Genomic DNA, 21065 nt, shown 5'->3' on the forward strand with positions numbered 1-21065 from the left:
TATTAAAGTAACCTGACTAAAATAATGTTCAAATCGAGTTACCATCCTGGAAGACGAAAGGTCACACATTGTGACCTTTCGTCTTCCATGATAAAAACTCTATTTAAACAATATTTTATCAAGTTACTTGTTCATTCGTTATATATTCAAGTAACCTGACTAAAATAATGTTTAAATCGAGTTATCATCCTGGAAGACGAAAGGTCACACCTTGTGACCTTTCGTCTTCCAGGATCAAAACTCTATTTAAACAATATTTTAGTCACGTTACTTGTTCATTGGTTATATATTCAAGTAACCTGACTAAAGTAATGTTTAAATTGAGTTATCATCCTGGAAGACGAAAGGTCACACCTTGTGACCTTTTGTCTTCCAGGATAAAAACTCTATTCAAACAATATTTTAGTCAAGTTACTTGTTCATTGGTTATATATTCAAGTAACCTGACTAAAATAATGTTCAAATGGAGTTATCATCCTGGAAGATGAAAGGTCACACCTTGTGACCTTTCGTCTTCCAGGATCAAAACTCTATTTAAACAATATTTTAGTCACGTTACTTGTTCATTGGTTATATATTCAAGTAACCTGACTAAAATAATGTTTAAATCGAGTTATCATCCTAGAAGACGAAAGGTCACACCTTGTGACCTTTCGTCTTCCAGGATAAAAACTCTATTTAAACAATATTTTAGTCAAGTTACTTGTTCATTGGTTGTATATTAAAGTAACCTGATTGAAAAAAATATTCAAATCGAGTTATCATCCTGGAAGACGAAAGGTCACACATTGTGACCTTTCGTCTTCCAGGATAAAAACTCTATTCAAACAATATTTTAGTCATGTTACTTGTTCATTGGTTATATATTCAAGTAACCTGACTAAAATAATGTTCAAATCGAGTTATCATCCTGGAAGATGAAAGGTCACACCTTGTGACCTTTCGTCTTCCAGGATAAAAACTCAATTTAAATAATATTTTAGTCAGGTTACTTGTTCATTGGTTATATATTCAAGTAACCTGACTAAAATAATGTTCAAATCGAGTTATCATCCTGGAAGACGAAAGGTCACACATTGTGACCTTTCGTCTTCCAGGATAAAAACTTTATTTAAACAATATTTTATCAAGTTACTTGTTCATCGGTTATATATTAAAGTAACCTGACTAAAATAATGTTCAAATCGAGTTATCATCCTGGAAGACGAAAGGTCACACCTTGTGACCTTTCGTCTTCCAGGAAAAAACTCTATATAAACAATATATTAGTCAAGTTACTCGTTCATTGGTTATATATTAAAGTAACCTGACTAAAATAATGTTCAAATCGAGTTACCATCCTGGAAGACGAAAGGTCACACATTGTGACCTTTCGTCTTCCATGATAAAAACTCTATTTAAACAATATATTATCAAGTTACTTGTTCATTGGTTATATATTCAAGTAACCTGACTAAAATAATGTTTAAATCGAGTTATCATCCTGGAAGACGAAAGGTCACACCTTGTGACCTTTCGTCTTCCAGGATCAAAACTCTATTTAAACAATATTTTAGTCACGTTACTTGTTCATTGGTTATATATTCAAGTAACCTGACTAAAGTAATGTTTAAATTGAGTTATCATCCTGGAAGACGAAAGGTCACACCTTGTGACCTTTTGTCTTCCAGGATAAAAACTCTATTCAAACAATATTTTAGTCAAGTTACTTGTTCATTGGTTATATATTCAAGTAACCTGACTAAAATAATGTTCAAATGGAGTTATCATCCTGGAAGATGAAAGGTCACACCTTGTGACCTTTCGTCTTCCAGGATCAAAACTCTATTTAAACAATATTTTAGTCACGTTACTTGTTCATTGGTTATATATTCAAGTAACCTGACTAAAATAATGTTTAAATCGAGTTATCATCCTAGAAGACGAAAGGTCACACCTTGTGACCTTTCGTCTTCCAGGATAAAAACTCTATTTAAAGAATATTTTAGTCAAGTTACTTGTTCATTGGTTGTATATTAAAGTAACCTGATTGAAAAAATATTCAAATCGAGTTATCATCCTGGAAGACGAAAGGTCACACATTGTGACCTTTCGTCTTCCAGGATAAAAACTCTATTCAAACAATATTTTAGTCATGTTACTTGTTCATTGGTTATATATTCAAGTAACCTGACTAAAATAATGTTCAAATCGAGTTATCATCCTGGAAGACGAAAGGTCACACCTTGAGACCTTTCGTCTTCCAGGATAAAAACTCTATTTAAACAATATTTTAGTCAAGTTACTTGTTCATTGGTTGTATATTAAAGTAACCTGACTGAAAAAATATTCAAATCGAGTTATCATCCTGGAAGACGAAAGGTCACACATTGTGACCTTTCGTCTTCCAGGATAAAAACTCTATTCAAACAATATTTTAGTCATGTTACTTGTTCATTGGTTATATATTCAAGTAACCTGACTAAAATAATGTTCAAATCGAGTTATCATCCTGGAAGATGAAAGGTCACACCTTGTGACCTTTCGTCTTCCAGGATAAAAACTCAATTTAAATAATATTTTAGTCAGGTTACTTGTTCATTGGTTATATATTCAAGTAACCTGACTAAAATAATGTTTAAATCGAGTTATCATCCTGGAAGACGAAAGGTCACACCTTGTGACCTTTCGTCTTCCAGGATCAAAACTCTATTTAAACAATATTTTAGTCACGTTACTTGTTCATTGGTTATATATTCAAGTAACCTGACTAAAGTAATGTTTAAATTGAGTTATCATCCTGGAAGACGAAAGGTCACACCTTGTGACCTTTTGTCTTCCAGGATAAAAACTCTATTCAAACAATATTTTAGTCAAGTTACTTGTTCATTGGTTATATATTCAAGTAACCTGACTAAAATAATGTTCAAATCGAGTTATCATCCTGGAAGACGAAAGGTCACACCTTGTGACCTTTCGTCTTCCAGGATCAAAACTCTATTTAAACAATATTTTAGTCACGTTACATGTTCATTGGTTATATATTCAAGTAACCTGACTAAAATAATGTTTAAATCGAGTTATCATCCTAGAAGACGAAAGGTCACACATTGTGACCTTTCGTCTTCCAGGATAAAAACTCTATTCAAACAATATTTTAGTCATGTTACTTTTTCATTGGTTATATATTCAAGTAACCTGACTAAAATAATGTTCAAATCGAGTTATCATCCTGGAAGACGAAAGGTCACACCTTGTGACCTTTCGTCTTCCAGGATAAAAACTCTATTTAAACAATATTTTAGTCAAGTTACTTGTTCATTGGTTGTATATTAAAGTAACCTGATTGAAAAAATATTCAAATCGAGTTATCATCCTGGAAGACGAAAGGTCACACATTGTGACCTTTCGTCTTCCAGGATAAAAACTCTATTCAAACAATATTTTAGTCATGTTACTTGTTCATTGGTTATATATTCAAGTAACCTGACTAAAATAATGTTCAAATCGAGTTATCATCCTGGAAGATGAAAGGTCACACCTTGTGACCTTTCTTCTTCCAGGATAAAAACTCAATTTAAATAATATTTTAGTCAGGTTACTTGTTCATTGGTTATATATTCAAGTAACCTGACTAAAATAATGTTCAAATCGAGTTATCATCCTGGAAGAGGAAAGGTCACAACTTGTGACCTTTCGTCTTCCCAGATAAAAACTCTATTTAAAAAATATTTTAGTCAAGTTACTTGTTCATTGGTTATATATTCAAGTAACCTGACTAAAATAATGTTCAAATCGAGTTATCATCCTGGAAGACGAAAGGTCACACATTGTGACCTTTCGTCTTCCAGGATAAAAACTTTATTTAAACAATATTTTATCAAGTTACTTGTTCATCGGTTATATATTAAAGTAACCTGACTAAAATAATGTTTAAATCGAGTTATCATCCTGGAAGATGAAAGGTCACACCTTGTGACTTTTCGTCTTCCAGGATCAAAACTCTATTTAAATAATATTTTAGTCACGTTACTTGTTCATTGGTTATAAATTCAAGTAACCTGACTAAAATAATGTTTAAATCGAGTTATCATCCTGGAAGACGAAAGGTCACACCTTGTGACCTTTCGCCTTCCAGGATAAAAACTCTATTCAAAGAATATTTTTGTCATGTTACTTGTTCATTGGTTATATATTCAAGTAACCTGACTTAAATAATGTTTAAATCGAGCTATCATCCTGGAAGACGAAAGGTCACACCTTGTGACCTTTCGTCTTCCAGGATAAAAACTCTATTCAAACAATATTTTAGTCATGTTACTTGTTCATTGGTTATACATTCAAGTAACCTGACTAAAATAATGTTCAAATCGAGTTATCATCCTGGAAGACGAAAGGTCACACCTTGTGACCTTTCGTCTTCCAGGATAAAAACTCTATTTAAACAATATTTTAGTCAAGTTACTTGTTCATTGGTTATATATTCAAGTAACCTGACTAAAATAATGTTCAAATCGAGTTATCATCCTGGAAGAGGAAAGGTCACACCTTGTGACCTTTCGTCTTCCAGGATAAAAACTCTATTTAAACATTATTTTAGTCAAGTTACTTGTTCATTGGTTATATATTCAAGTAACCTGACTAAAATAATGTTCAAATCTAGTTATCATCCTGGAAGACGAAAGGTCACACCTTGTGACCTTTCGTCTTCCAGGATAAAAACTCTATTTAAACAATATTTTAGTCAAGTTACTTGTTCATTGGTTATATATTCAAGTAACCTGACAAAAATAATGTTCAAATCGAGTTATCATCCTGGAAGAGGAAAGGTCACACGTGTGACCTTTCGTCTTCCAGGATAAAAACTATATTTAAATAATATTTTAGTCAGGTTACTTGTTCATAGGTTATATATTCAAGTAACCTGACTAAAATAATGTTCAAATCGAGTTATCATCCTGGAAGATGAAAGGTCACACCTTGTGACCTTTCGTCTTCCAGGATAAAAACTCTATTTAAACATTATTTTAGTCAAGTTACTTGTTCATTGGTTATATATTCAAGTAACCTGACTAAAATAAGGTTCAAATCTAGTTATCATCCTGGAAGACGAAAGGTCACACCTTGTGACCTTTCGTCTTCCAGGATAAAAACTCTATTTAAACATTATTTTAGTCAAGTTACTTGTTCATTGGTTATATATTCAAGTAACCTGACTAAAATAATGTTCAAATCTAGTTATCATCCTGGAAGACGAAAGGTCACACCTTGTGACCTTTCGTCTTCCAGGATAAAAACTCTATTTAAACAATATCTGAGTCAAGTTACTTGTTCATTGGTTATATATTCAAGTAACCTGACAAAAATAATGTTCAAATCTAGTTATCATCCTGGAAGAGGAAAGGTCACACGTGTGACCTTTCGTCTTCCAGGATAAAAACTCTATTTAAATAATATTTTAGTCAGGTTACTTGTTCATTGGTTATATATTCAAGTAACCTGACTAAAATAATGTTCAAATCGAGTTATCATCCTGGAAGATGAAAGGTCACACCTTGTGACCTTTCGTCTTCCAGGATAAAAACTCTATTTAAACAATATTTTAGTCAAGTTACTTGTTCATTGGTTATATATTCAAGTACCCTGACTAAAATAATGTTCAAATCTAGTTATCATCCTGGAAGACGAAAGGCCACACCTTGTGACCTTTCGTTTTCCAGGATAAAAACTCTATTTAAACAATATTTTAGTCAAGTTACTTGTTCATTGGTTATATATTCAAGTAACCTGACTAAAATATTGTTCAAATCGAGTTATCATCCTGGAAGACGAAAGGTCACACCTTGTGACCTTTCGTCTTCCAGGTCACACCTTGTGACCTTTCGTCTTCCAGGATAAAAACTCTATTTAAACAATATTTTAGTCAAGTTACTTGTTCATTGGTTATATATTCAAGTAACCTGACAAAAATAATGTTCAAATCGAGTTATCCTCCTGGAAGATGAAAGGTCACACCTTGTGACCTTTCGTCTTCCAGGATAAAAACTCTATTCAAATAATATTTTAGTCAGGTTACTTGTTCATTGGTTATATATTCTAGTAACCTGACTAAAATAATGTTCAAATCGAGTTATCATCCTGGAAGAGGAAAAGTCACACCTTGTGACCTTTCGTCTTCCAGGATGAAAACTCTATTTAAACAATATTTTAGTCAAGTTACTTGTTCATTGGTTAGATATTCAAGTAACCTGACTAAAATAATGTTCAAATCGAGTAATCATCCTGGAAGAGGAAAGGTCACACCTTGTGACCTTTCGTCTTCCAGGATAAAAACTCTATTTAAACAATATTTTAGTCAAGTTACTTGTTCATTGGTTATATATTCAAGTAACCTGACTAAAATAATGTTCAAATCGAGTTATCATCCTGGAAGAGGAAAGGTCACACCTTGTGACCTTTCGTCTTCCAGGATAAAAACTCTATTTAAACATTATTTTAGTCAAGTTACTTGTTCATTGGTTATATATTCAAGTAACCTGACTAAAATAATGTTCAAATCGAGTTATCATCCTGGAAGACGAAAGTTCACACCTTGTGACCTTTCGTCTACCAGGATAAAAACTCTATTTAAACAATATTTTAGTCAAGTTACTTGTTCATTGGTTGTATATTAAAGTAACCTGACTGAAAAAATATTCAAATTGAGTTATCATCCTGGAAGACGAAAGGTCACACATTGTGACCTTTCGTCTTCCAGGAAAAAAACTTTATTCAAACAATATTTTAGTCATGTTACTTGTTCATTGGTTATATATTCAAGTAACCTGACTAAAATAATGTACAAATCGAGTTATCATCCTGGAAGACGAAAGGTCACACATTGTGACCTTTCGTCTTCCAGGATCAAAACTCTATTTAAACAATATTTTAGTCACGTTACTTGTTCATTGGTTATATATTCAAGTAACCTGACTAAAATAATGTTCAAATAGAGTTATCATCCGGGAAGACGAAAGGTCACACCTTGTGACCTTTCGTCTTCCAGGATCAAAACTCTATTTAAACAATATTTTAGTCACGTTACTTGTTCATTGGTTATATATTCAAGTAACCTGACTAAAACAATGTTCAAATCGAGTTATCATCCTGGAAGACGAAAGTTCACACCTTGTGACCTTTCGTCTACCAGGATAAAAACTCAATTTAAACAATATTTTAGTCAAGTTACTTGTTCATTGGTTAGATATTCAAGTAACCTGACTAAAATAATCTTCAAATCGAGTTATCATCCTGGAAGACGAAAGGTCACACCTTGTGACCTTTCGTCTTCCAGGATAAAAACTCTATTTAAACAATATTTTAGTGAAGTTACTTGTTCATTGATTCAAGTAACCTGACTAAAATAATGTTCAAATCGAGTAATCATCCTGGAAGAGGAAAGGTCACACCTTGTGACCTTTCGTCTTCCAGGATAAAAACTCTATTTAAACAATATTTTAGTCAAGTTACTTGTTCATTGGTTATATATTCAAGTAACCTGACTAAAATAATGTTCAAATCGAGTTATCATCCTGGAAGAGGAAAGGTCACACCTTGTGACCTTTCGTCTTCCAGGATAAAAACTCTATTTAAACATTATTTTAGTCAAGTTACTTGTTCATTGGTTATATATTCAAGTAACCTGACTAAAATAATGTTCAAATCGAGTTATCATCCTGGAAGAGGAAAGGTCACACGTGTGACCTTTCGTCTTCCAGGATAAAAACTCTATTTAAATAATATTTTAGTCAGGTTACTTGTTCATTGGTTATATATTTAAGTAACCTGACTAAAATAATGTTCAAATCGAGTTATCATCCTGGAAGATGAAAGGTCACACCTTGTGACCTTTCGTCTTCCAGGATCAAAACTCTATTTAAACAATATTTTAGTCACGTTACTTGTTCATTGGTTATATATTCAAGTAACCTGACTAAAATAATGTTTAAATCGAGTTATCATCCTGGAAGACGAAAGGTCACACCTTGTGACCTTTCGTCTTCCAGGATAAAAACTCTATTTAAACAATATTTTAGTCAAGTTACTTGTTCATTGGTTGTATATTAAAGTAACCTGACTGAAAAAATATTCAAATCGAGTTATCATCCTGGAAGACGAAAGGTCACACATTGTGACCTTTCGTCTTCCAGGATAAAAACTCTATTCAAACAATATTTTAGTCATGTTACTTGTTCATTGGTTATATATTCAAGTAACCTGACTAAAATAATGTACAAATCGAGTTATCATCCTGGAAGACGAAAGGTCACACATTGTGACCTTTCGTCTTCCAGGATCAAAACTCTATTTAAACAATATTTTAGTCACGTTACTTGTTCATTGGTTATATATTCAAGTAACCTGACTAAAATAATGTTCAAATAGAGTTATCATCCGGGAAGACGAAAGGTCACACCTTGTGACCTTTCGTCTTCCAGGATCAAAACTCTATTTAAACAATATTTTAGTCAAGTTACTTGTTCATTGGTTATATATTCAAGTAACCTGACTAAAATAATGTTCAAATAGAGTTATCATCCGGGAAGACGAAAGGTCACACCTTGTGACCTTTCGTCTTCCAGGATCAAAACTCTATTTAAACAATATTTTAGTCACGTTACTTGTTCATTGGTTATATATTCAAGTAACCTGACTAAAACAATGTTCAAATCGAGTTATCATCCTGGAAGACGAAAGTTCACACCTTGTGACCTTTCGTCTACCAGGATAAAAGCTCTATTTAAACAATATTTTAGTCAAGTTACTTGTTCATTGGTTATATATTCAAGTAACCTGACTAAAATAATGTTCAAATGGAGTTATCATCCTGGAAGATGAAAGGTCACACCTTGTGACCTTTCGTCTTCCAGGATCAAAACTCTATTTAAACAATATTTTAGTCATGTTACTTGTTCATTGGTTATATATTCAAGTAACCTGACTAAAATAATGTTTAAATCGAGTTATCATCCTAGAAGACGAAAGGTCACACCTTGTGACCTTTCGTCTTCCAGGATAAAAACTCTATTTAAACAATATTTTAGTCAAGTTACTTGTTCATTGGTTGTATATTAAAGTAACCTGACTGAAAAAAATATTCAAATCGAGTTATCATCCTGGAAGACGAAAGGTCACACATTGTGACCTTTCGTCTTCCAGGATAAAAACTCTATTCAAACAATATTTTAGTCATGTTACTTGTTCATTGGTTATATATTCAAGTAACCTGACTAAAATAATGTTCAAATCGAGTTATCATCGTGGAAGACGAAAGGTCACACCTTGTGTCCTTTCGTCTTCCAGGATAACAACTCTATTTAAACAATATTTTAGTCAAGTTACTTGTTCATTGATTCAAGTAACCTGACTAAAATAATGTTCAAATCGAGTTATCATCCTGGAAGAGGAAAGGTCACACCTTGTGACCTTTCGTCTTCCAGGATAAAAACTCTATTTAAACAATATTTTAGTCAAGTTACTTGTTCGTTGGTTATATATTCAAGTAACCTGACTAAAATAATGTTCAAATCTAGTTATCATCCTGGAAGACGAAAGGTCACACCTTGTGACCTTTCATTTTCCAGGATAAAAACTCTATTTAAACAATATTTTAGTCAAGTTACTTGTTCATTGGTTATATATTCAAGTAACCTGACTAAAATATTGTTCAAATCGAGTTATCATCCTGGAAGACGAAAGGTCACACCTTGTGACCTTTCGTCTTCCAGGTCACACCTTGTGACCTTTCGTCTTCCAGGATAAAAACTCTATTTAAACAATATTTTAGTCAAGTTACTTGTTCATTGGTTATATATTCAAGTAACCTGACAAAAATAATGTTCAAATCGAGTTATCATCCTGGAAGATGAAAGGTCACACCTTGTGACCTTTCGTCTTCCAGGATAAAAACTCTATTCAAATAATATTTTAGTCAGGTTACTTGTTCATTGGTTATATATTCTAGTAACCTGACTAAAATAATGTTCAAATCGAGTTATCATCCTGGAAGAGGAAAAGTCACACCTTGTGACCTTTCGTCTTCCAGGATGAAAACTCTATTTAAACAATATTTTAGTCAAGTTACTTGTTCATTGGTTAGATATTCAAGTAACCTGACTAAAATAATCTTCAAATCAAGTTATCATCCTGGAAGACGAAAGGTCACACCTTGTGACCTTTCGTCTTCCAGGATAAAAACTCTATTTAAACAATATTTTAGTGAAGTTACTTGTTCATTGATTCAAGTAACCTGACTAAAATAATGTTCAAATCGAGTTATCATCCTGGAAGAGGAGAGGTCACACCTTGTGACCTTTCGTCTTCCAGGATAAAAACTCTATTTAAACAATATTTTAGTCAAGTTACTTGTTCATTGGTTATATATTCAAGTAACCTGACTAAAATAATGTTCAAATCGAGTTATCATCCTGGAAGAGGAAAGGTCACACCTTGTGACCTTTCGTCTTCCAGGATAAAAACTCTATTTAAACATTATTTTAGTCAAGTTACTTGTTCATTGGTTATATATTCAAGTAACCTGACTAAAATATTGTTCAAATCGAGTTATCATCCTGGAAGACGAAAGGTCACACCTTGTGACCTTTCGTCTTCCAGGTCACACCTTGTGACGTTTCGTCTTCCAGGATAAAAACTCTATTTAAACAATATTTTAGTCAAGTTACTTGTTCATTGGTTATATATTCAAGTAACCTGACAAAAATAATGTTCAAATCGAGTTATCATCCTGGAAGATGAAAGGTCACACCTTGTGACCTTTCGTCTTCCAGGATAAAAACTCTATTCAAATAATATTTTAGTCAGGTTACTTGTTCATTGGTTATATATTCTAGTAACCTGACTAAAATAATGTTCAAATCGAGTTATCATCGTGGAAGACGAAAGGTCACACCTTGTGACCTTTCGTCTACCAGGATAAAAGCTCTATTTAAACAATATTTTAGTCAAGTTACTTGTTCATTGGTTATATATTCAAGTAACCTGACTAAAATAATGTTCAAATGGAGTTATCATCCTGGAAGATGAAAGGTCACACCTTGTGACCTTTCGTCTTCCAGGATCAAAACTCTATTTAAACAATATTTTAGTCATGTTACTTGTTCATTGGTTATATATTCAAGTAACCTGACTAAAATAATGTTTAAATCGAGTTATCATCCTAGAAGACGAAAGGTCACACCTTGTGACCTTTCGTCTTCCAGGATAAAAACTCTATTTAAACAATATTTTAGTCAAGTTACTTGTTCATTGGTTGTATATTAAAGTAACCTGACTGAAAAAAATATTCAAATCGAGTTATCATCCTGGAAGACGAAAGGTCACACATTGTGACCTTTCGTCTTCCAGGATAAAAACTCTATTCAAACAATATTTTAGTCATGTTACTTGTTCATTGGTTATATATTCAAGTAACCTGACTAAAATAATGTTCAAATCGAGTTATCATCGTGGAAGACGAAAGGTCACACCTTGTGTCCTTTCGTCTTCCAGGATAACAACTCTATTTAAACAATATTTTAGTCAAGTTACTTGTTCATTGATTCAAGTAACCTGACTAAAATAATGTTCAAATCGAGTTATCATCCTGGAAGAGGAAAGGTCACACCTTGTGACCTTTCGTCTTCCAGGATAAAAACTCTATTTAAACAATATTTTAGTCAGGTTACTTGTTCGTTGGTTCTATATTCAAGTAACCTGACTAAAATAATGTTCAAATCTAGTTATCATCCTGGAAGACGAAAGGTCACACCTTGTGACCTTTCATTTTCCAGGATAAAAACTCTATTTAAACAATATTTTAGTCAAGTTACTTGTTCATTGGTTATATATTCAAGTAACCTGACTAAAATATTGTTCAAATCGAGTTATCATCCTGGAAGACGAAAGGTCACACCTTGTGACCTTTCGACTTCCAGGTCACACCTTGTGACCTTTCGTCTTCCAGGATAAAAACTCTATTTAAACAATATTTTAGTCAAGTTACTTGTTCATTGGTTATATATTCAAGTAACCTGACAAAAATAATGTTCAAATCGAGTTATCATCCTGGAAGATGAAAGGTCACACCTTGTGACCTTTCGTCTTCCAGGATAAAAACTCTATTCAAATAATATTTTAGTCAGGTTACTTGTTCATTGGTTATATATTCTAGTAACCTGACTAAAATAATGTTCAAATCGAGTTATCATCCTGGAAGAGGAAAAGTCACACCTTGTGACCTTTCGTCTTCCAGGATGAAAACTCTATTTAAACAATATTTTAGTCAAGTTACTTGTTCATTGGTTAGATATTCAAGTAACCTGACTAAAATAATCTTCAAATCAAGTTATCATCCTGGAAGACGAAAGGTCACACCTTGTGACCTTTCGTCTTCCAGGATAAAAACTCTATTTAAACAATATTTTAGTGAAGTTACTTGTTCATTGATTCAAGTAACCTGACTAAAATAATGTTCAAATCGAGTTATCATCCTGGAAGAGGAGAGGTCACACCTTGTGACCTTTCGTCTTCCAGGATAAAAACTCTATTTAAACAATATTTTAGTCAAGTTACTTGTTCATTGGTTATATATTCAAGTAACCTGACTAAAATAATGTTCAAATCGAGTTATCATCCTGGAAGAGGAAAGGTCACACCTTGTGACCTTTCGTCTTCCAGGATAAAAACTCTATTTAAACATTATTTTAGTCAAGTTACTTGTTCATTGGTTATATATTCAAGTAACCTGACTAAAATATTGTTCAAATCGAGTTATCATCCTGGAAGACGAAAGGTCACACCTTGTGACCTTTCGTCTTCCAGGTCACACCTTGTGACCTTTCGTCTTCCAGGATAAAAACTCTATTTAAACAATATTTTAGTCAAGTTACTTGTTCATTGGTTATATATTCAAGTAACCTGACAAAAATAATGTTCAAATCGAGTTATCATCCTGGAAGATGAAAGGTCACACCTTGTGACCTTTCGTCTTCCAGGATAAAAACTCTATTCAAATAATATTTTAGTCAGGTTACTTGTTCATTGGTTATATATTCTAGTAACCTGACTAAAATAATGTTCAAATCGAGTTATCATCGTGGAAGACGAAAGGTCACACCTTGTGTCCTTTCGTCTTCCAGGATAACAACTCTATTTAAACAATATTTTAGTCAAGTTACTTGTTCATTGATTCAAGTAACCTGACTAAAATAATGTTCAAATCGAGTTATCATCCTGGAAGAGGAAAGGTCACACCTTGTGACCTTTCGTCTTCCAGGATAAAAACTCTATTTAAACAATATTTTAGTCAAGTTACTTGTTCATTGGTTATATATTCAAGTAACCTGACTAAAATAATGTTCAAATCTAGTTATCATCCTGGAAGACGAAAGGTCACACCTTGTGACCTTTCATTTTCCAGGATAAAAACTCTATTTAAACAATATTTTAGTCAAGTTACTTGTTCATTGGTTATATATTCAAGTAACCTGACTAAAATATTGTTCAAATCGAGTTATCATCCTGGAAGACGAAAGGTCACACCTTGTGACCTTTCGTCTTCCAGGTCACACCTTGTGACCTTTCGTCTTCCAGGATAAAAACTCTATTTAAACAATATTTTAGTCAAGTTACTTGTTCATTGGTTATATATTCAAGTAACCTGACAAAAATAATGTTCAAATCGAGTTATCATCCTGGAAGATGAAAGGTCACACCTTGTGACCTTTCGTCTTCCAGGATAAAAACTCTATTCAAATAATATTTTAGTCAGGTTACTTGTTCATTGGTTATATATTCTAGTAACCTGACTAAAATAATGTTCAAATCGAGTTATCATCCTGGAAGAGGAAAAGTCACACCTTGTGACCTTTCGTCTTCCAGGATGAAAACTCTATTTAAACAATATTTTAGTCAAGTTACTTGTTCATTGGTTAGATATTCAAGTAACCTGACTAAAATAATCTTCAAATCAAGTTATCATCCTGGAAGACGAAAGGTCACACCTTGTGACCTTTCGTCTTCCAGGATAAAAACTCTATTTAAACAATATTTTAGTGAAGTTACTTGTTCATTGATTCAAGTAACCTGACTAAAATAATGTTCAAATCGAGTTATCATCCTGGAAGAGGAGAGGTCACACCTTGTGACCTTTCGTCTTCCAGGATAAAAACTCTATTTAAACAATATTTTAGTCAAGTTACTTGTTCATTGGTTATATATTCAAGTAACCTGACTAAAATAATGTTCAAATCGAGTTATCATCCTGGAAGAGGAAAGGTCACACCTTGTGACCTTTCGTCTTCCAGGATAAAAACTCTATTTAAACATTATTTTAGTCAAGTTACTTGTTCATTGGTTATATATTCAAGTAACCTGACTAAAATATTGTTCAAATCGAGTTATCATCCTGGAAGACGAAAGGTCACACCTTGTGACCTTTCGTCTTCCAGGTCACACCTTGTGACCTTTCGTCTTCCAGGATAAAAACTCTATTTAAACAATATTTTAGTCAAGTTACTTGTTCATTGGTTATATATTCAAGTAACCTGACAAAAATAATGTTCAAATCGAGTTATCATCCTGGAAGATGAAAGGTCACACCTTGTGACCTTTCGTCTTCCACGATAAAAACTCTATTCAAATAATATTTTAGTCAGGTTACTTGTTCATTGGTTATATATTCTAGTAACCTGACTAAAATAATGTTCAAATCGAGTTATCATCGTGGAAGACGAAAGGTCACACCTTGTGTCCTTTCGTCTTCCAGGATAACAACTCTATTTAAACAATATTTTAGTCAAGTTACTTGTTCATTGATTCAAGTAACCTGACTAAAATAATGTTCAAATCGAGTTATCATCCTGGAAGAGGAAAGGTCACACCTTGTGACCTTTCGTCTTCCAGGATAAAAACTCTATTTAAACAATATTTTAGTCAAGTTACTTGTTCATTGGTTATATATTCAAGTAACCTGACTAAAATAATGTTCAAATCTAGTTATCATCCTGGAAGACGAAAGGTCACACCTTGTGACCTTTCATTTTCCAGGATAAAAACTCTATTTAAACAATATTTTAGTCAAGTTACTTGTTCATTGGTTATATATTCAAGTAACCTGACTAAAATATTGTTCAAATCGAGTTATCATCCTGGAAGACGAAAGGTCACACCTTGTGACCTTTCGTCTTCCAGGTCACACCTTGTGACCTTTCGTCTTCCAGGATAAAAACTCTATTTAAACAATATTTTAGTCAAGTTACTTGTTCATTGGTTATATATTCAAGTAACCTGACAAAAATAATGTTCAAATCGAGTTATCATCCTGGAAGATGAAAGGTCACACCTTGTGACCTTTCGTCTTCCAGGATAAAAACTCTATTCAAATAATATTTTAGTCAGGTTACTTGTTCATTGGTTATATATTCTAGTAACCTGACTAAAATAATGTTCAAATCGAGTTATCATCCTGGAAGAGGAAAAGTCACACCTTGTGACCTTTCGTCTTCCAGGATGAAAACTCTATTTAAACAATATTTTAGTCAAGTTACTTGTTCATTGGTTAGATATTCAAGTAACCTGACTAAAATAATCTTCAAATCAAGTTATCATCCTGGAAGACGAAAGGTCACACCTTGTGACCTTTCGTCTTCCAGGATAAAAACTCTATTTAAACAATATTTTAGTGAAGTTACTTGTTCATTGATTCAAGTAACCTGACTAAAATAATGTTCAAATCGAGTTATCATCCTGGAAGAGGAGAGGTCACACCTTGTGACCTTTCGTCTTCCAGGATAAAAACTCTATTTAAACAATATTTTAGTCAAGTTACTTGTTCATTGGTTATATATTCAAGTAACCTGACTAAAATAATGTTCAAATCGAGTTATCATCCTGGAAGAGGAAAGGTCACACCTTGTGACCTTTCGTCTTCCAGGATAAAAACTCTATTTAAACATTATTTTAGTCAAGTTACTTGTTCATTGGTTATATATTCAAGTAACCTGACTAAAATAATGTTCAAATCTAGTTATCATCCTGGAAGACGAAAGGTCACACCTTGTGACCTTTCGTCTTCCAGGATAAAAACTCTATTTAAACAATATTTTAGTCAAGTTACTTGTTCATTGGTTATATATTCAAGTAACCTGACAAAAATAATGTTCAAATCGAGTTATCATCCTGGAAGAGGAAAGGTCACACGTGTGACCTTTCGTCTTCCAGGATAAAAACTCTATTTAAATAATATTTTAGTCAGGTTACTTGTTCATTGGTTATATATTCAAGTAACCTGACTAAAATAATGTTCAAATCGAGTTATCATCCTGGAAGATGAAAGGTCACACCTTGTGACCTCTCGTCTTCCAGGATCAAAACTCTATTTAAACAATATTTTAGTCACGTTACTTGTTCATTGGTTATATATTCAAGTAACCTGACTAAAATAATGTTTAAATCGAGTTATCATCCTGGAAGACGAAAGGTCACACCTTGTGACCTTTCGTCTTCCAGGATAAAAACTCTATTTAAACAATATTTTAGTCAAGTTACTTGTTCATTGGTTGTATATTAAAGTAACCTGACTGAAAAAATATTCAAATCGAGTTATCATCCTGGAAGACGAAAGGTCACACATTGTGACCTTTCGTCTTCCAGGATAAAAACTCTATTCAAACAATATTTTAGTCATGTTACTTGTTCATTGGTTATATATTCAAGTAACCTGACTAAAATAATGTACAAATCGAGTTATCATCCTGGAAGACGAAAGGTCACACATTGTGACCTTTCGTCTTCCAGGATCAAAACTCTATTTAAACAATATTTTAGTCACTTTACTTGTTCATTGGTTATATATTCAAGTAACTTGACTAAAGTAATGTTTAAATCGAGTTATCATCCTGGAAGACGAAAGGTCACACCTTGTGACCTTTTGTCTTCCAGGATAAAAACTCTATTCAAACAATATTTTAGTCAAGTTACTTGTTCATTGGTTATATATTCAAGTAACCTGACTAAAATAATGTTCAAATCGAGTTATCATCCTGGAAGACGAAAGGTCACACCTTGTGACCTTTCGTCTTCCAGGATCAAAACTCTATTTAAACAATATTTTAGTCACGTTACTTGTTCATTGGTTATATATTCAAGTAACCTGACTAAAACAATGTTCAAATCGAGTTATCATCCTGGAAGACGAAAGGTCACACAATGTGACCTTTCGTCTTCCAGGATAAAAACTCTATTTAAACAATATTTTATCAAGTTACTTGTTCATTGGTTATATATTCAAGTAACCTGACTAAAATAATGTTCAAATCGAGTTATCATCCTGGAAGACGAAAGGTCACACCTTGTGACCTTTCGTCTTCCAGGATCAAAACTCTATTTAAACAATATTTTAGTCACGTTACTTGTTCATTGGTTATATATTCAAGTAACCTGACTAAAACAATGTTCAAATCGAGTTATCATCCTGGAAGACGAAAGGTCACACAATGTGACCTTTCGTCTTCCAGGATAAAAACTCTATTTAAACAATATTTTATCAAGTTACTTGTTCATTGGTTATATATTCAAGTAACCTGACTAAAATAATGTTTAAATCGAGTTATCATCCTGGAAGACGAAAGGTCACACCTTGTGACCTTTCGTCTTCCAGGATCAAAACTCTATTTAAACAATATTTTAGTCAAGTTACTTGTTCGTTGGTTATATATTCAAGTAACCTGACTAAAATAATGTTCAAATCTAGTTATCATCCTGGAAGACGAAAGGTCACACCTTGTGACCTTTCATTTTCCAGGATAAAAACTCTATTTAAACAATATTTTAGTCAAGTTACTTGTTCATTGGTTATATATTCAAGTAACCTGACTAAAATATTGTTCAAATCGAGTTATCATCCTGGAAGACGAAAGGTCACACCTTGTGACCTTTCGTCTTCCAGGTCACACCTTGTGACCTTTCGTCTTCCAGGATAAAAACTCTATTTAAACAATATTTTAGTCAAGTTACTTGTTCATTGGTTATATATTCAAGTAACCTGACAAAAATAATGTTCAAATCGAGTTATCATCCTGGAAGATGAAAGGTCACACCTTGTGACCTTTCGTCTTCCAGGATAAAAACTCTATTCAAATAATATTTTAGTCAGGTTACTTGTTCATTGGTTATATATTCTAGTAACCTGACTAAAATAATGTTCAAATCGAGTTATCATCCTGGAAGAGGAAAAGTCACACCTTGTGACCTTTCGTCTTCCAGGATGAAAACTCTATTTAAACAATATTTTAGTCAAGTTACTTGTTCATTGGTTAGATATTCAAGTAACCTGACTAAAATAATCTTCAAATCAAGTTATCATCCTGGAAGACGAAAGGTCACACCTTGTGACCTTTCGTCTTCCAGGATAAAAACTCTATTTAAACAATATTTTAGTGAAGTTACTTGTTCATTGATTCAAGTAACCTGACTAAAATAATGTTCAAATCGAGTTATCATCCTGGAAGAGGAGAGGTCACACCTTGTGACCTTTCGTCTTCCAGGATAAAAACTCTATTTAAACAATATTTTAGTCAAGTTACTTGTTCATTGGTTATATATTCAAGTAACCTGACTAAAATAATGTTCAAATCGAGTTATCATCCTGGAAGAGGAAAGGTCACACCTTGTGACCTTTCGTCTTCCAGGATAAAAACTCTATTTAAACATTATTTTAGTCAAGTTACTTGTTCATTGGTTATATATTCAAGTAACCTGACTAAAATATTGTTCAAATCGAGTTATCATCCTGGAAGACGAAAGGTCACACCTTGTGACCTTTCGTCTTCCAGGTCACACCTTGTGACCTTTCGTCTTCCAGGATAAAAACTCTATTTAAACAATATTTTAGTCAAGTTACTTGTTCATTGGTTATATATTCAAGTAACCTGACAAAAATAATGTTCAAATCGAGTTATCATCCTGGAAGGTGAAAGGTCACACCTTGTGACCTTTCGTCTTCCAGGATAAAAACTCTATTCAAATAATATTTTAGTCAGGTTACTTGTTCATTGGTTATATATTCTAGTAACCTGACTAAAATAATGTTCAAATCGAGTTATCATCGTGGAAGACGAAAGGTCACACCTTGTGTCCTTTCGTCTTCCAGGATAACAACTCTATTTAAACAATATTTTAGTCAAGTTACTTGTTCATTGATTCAAGTAACCTGACTAAAATAATGATCAAATCGAGTTATCATCCTGGAAGAGGAAAGGTCACACCTTGTGACCTTTCGTCTTCCAGGATAAAAACTCTATTTAAACAATATTTTAGTCAAGTTACTTGTTCATTGGTTATATATTCAAGTAACCTGTTCAAATCTAGTTATCATCCTGGAAGACGAAAGGTCACACCTTGTGACCTTTCATTTTCCAGGATAAAAACTCTATTTAAACAATATTTTAGTCAAGTTACTTGTTCATTGGTTATATATTCAAGTAACCTGACTAAAATATTGTTCAAATCGAGTTATCATCCTGGAAGACGAAAGGTCACACCTTGTGACCTTTCGTCTTCCAGGTCACACCTTGTGACCTTTCGTCTTCCAGGATAAAAACTCTATTTAAACAATATTTTAGTCAAATTACTTGTTCATTGGTTATATATTCAAGTAACCTGACAAAAATAATGTTCAAATCGAGTTATCATCCTGGAAGATGAAAGGTCACACCTTGTGACCTTTCGTCTTCCAGGATAAAAACTCTATTCAAATAATATTTTAGTCAGGTTACTTGTTCATTGGTTATATATTCTAGTGACCTGACTAAAATAATGTTCAAATCGAGTTATCATCCTGGAAGAGGAAAAGTCACACCTTGTGACCTTTCGTCTTCCAGGATGAAAACTCTATTTAAACAATATTTTAGTCAAGTTACTTGTTCATTGGTTAGATATTCAAGTAACCTGACTAAAATAATCTTCAAATCAAGTTATCATCCTGGAAGACGAAAGGTCACACCTTGTGACCTTTCGTCTTCCAGGATAAAAACTCTATTTAAACAATATTTTAGTGAAGTTACTTGTTCATTGATTCAAGTAACCCGACTAAATTAATGTTCAAATCGAGTTATCATCCTGGAAGAGGAGAGGTCACACCTTGTGACCTTTCGTCTTCCAGGATAAAAACTCTATTCAAATAATATTTTAGTCAAGTTACTTGTTCATTGGTTATATATTCAAGTAACCTGACAAAAATAATGTTCAAATCGAGTTATCAACCTGGAAGATGAAAGGTCACACCTTGTGACCTTTCGTCTTCCAGGATAAAAACTCTATTCAAATAATATTTTAGTCAGGTTACTTGTTCATTGGTTATATATTCTAGTAACCTGACTAAAATAATGTTCAAATCTAGTTATCATCCTGGAAGACGAAAGGTCACACCTTGTGACCTTTCATGTTCCAGGATAAAAACTCTATTTAAACAATATTTTAGTCAAGTTACTTGTTCATTGGTTATATATTCAAGTAACCTGACTAAAATATTGTTCAAATCGAGTTATCATCCTGGAAGACGAAAGGTCACACCTTGTGACCTTTCGTCTTCCAGGTCACACCTTGTGACCTTTCGTCTTCCAGGATAAAAACTCTATTTAAACAATATTTTAGTCAAGTTACTTGTTCATTGGTTATATATTCAAGTAACCTGACAAAAATAATGTTCAAATCGAGTTATCATCCTGGAAGATGAAAGGTCACACCTTGTGACCTTTCGTCTTCCAGGATAAAAACTCTATTCAAATAATATTTTAGTCAGGTTACTTGTTCATTGGTTATATATTCTAGTAACCTGACTAAAATAATGTTCAAATCGAGTTATCATCCTGGAAGAGGAAAAGTCACACCTTGTGACCTTTCGTCTTCCAGGATGAAAACTCTATTTAAACAATATTTTAGTCAAGTTACTTGTTCATTGGTTAGATATTCAAGTAACCTGACTAAAATAATCTTCAAATCAAGTTATCATCCTGGAAGACGAAAGGTCACACCTTGTGACCTTTCGTCTT

The sequence above is a fragment of the Medicago sativa genome, chromosome 2, assembly GCF_051527215.1.
Source record: "Medicago sativa cultivar Bolivia chromosome 2, Bolivia_mono, whole genome shotgun sequence".
In the NCBI taxonomy this organism is placed as follows: domain Eukaryota; kingdom Viridiplantae; phylum Streptophyta; class Magnoliopsida; order Fabales; family Fabaceae; genus Medicago; species Medicago sativa.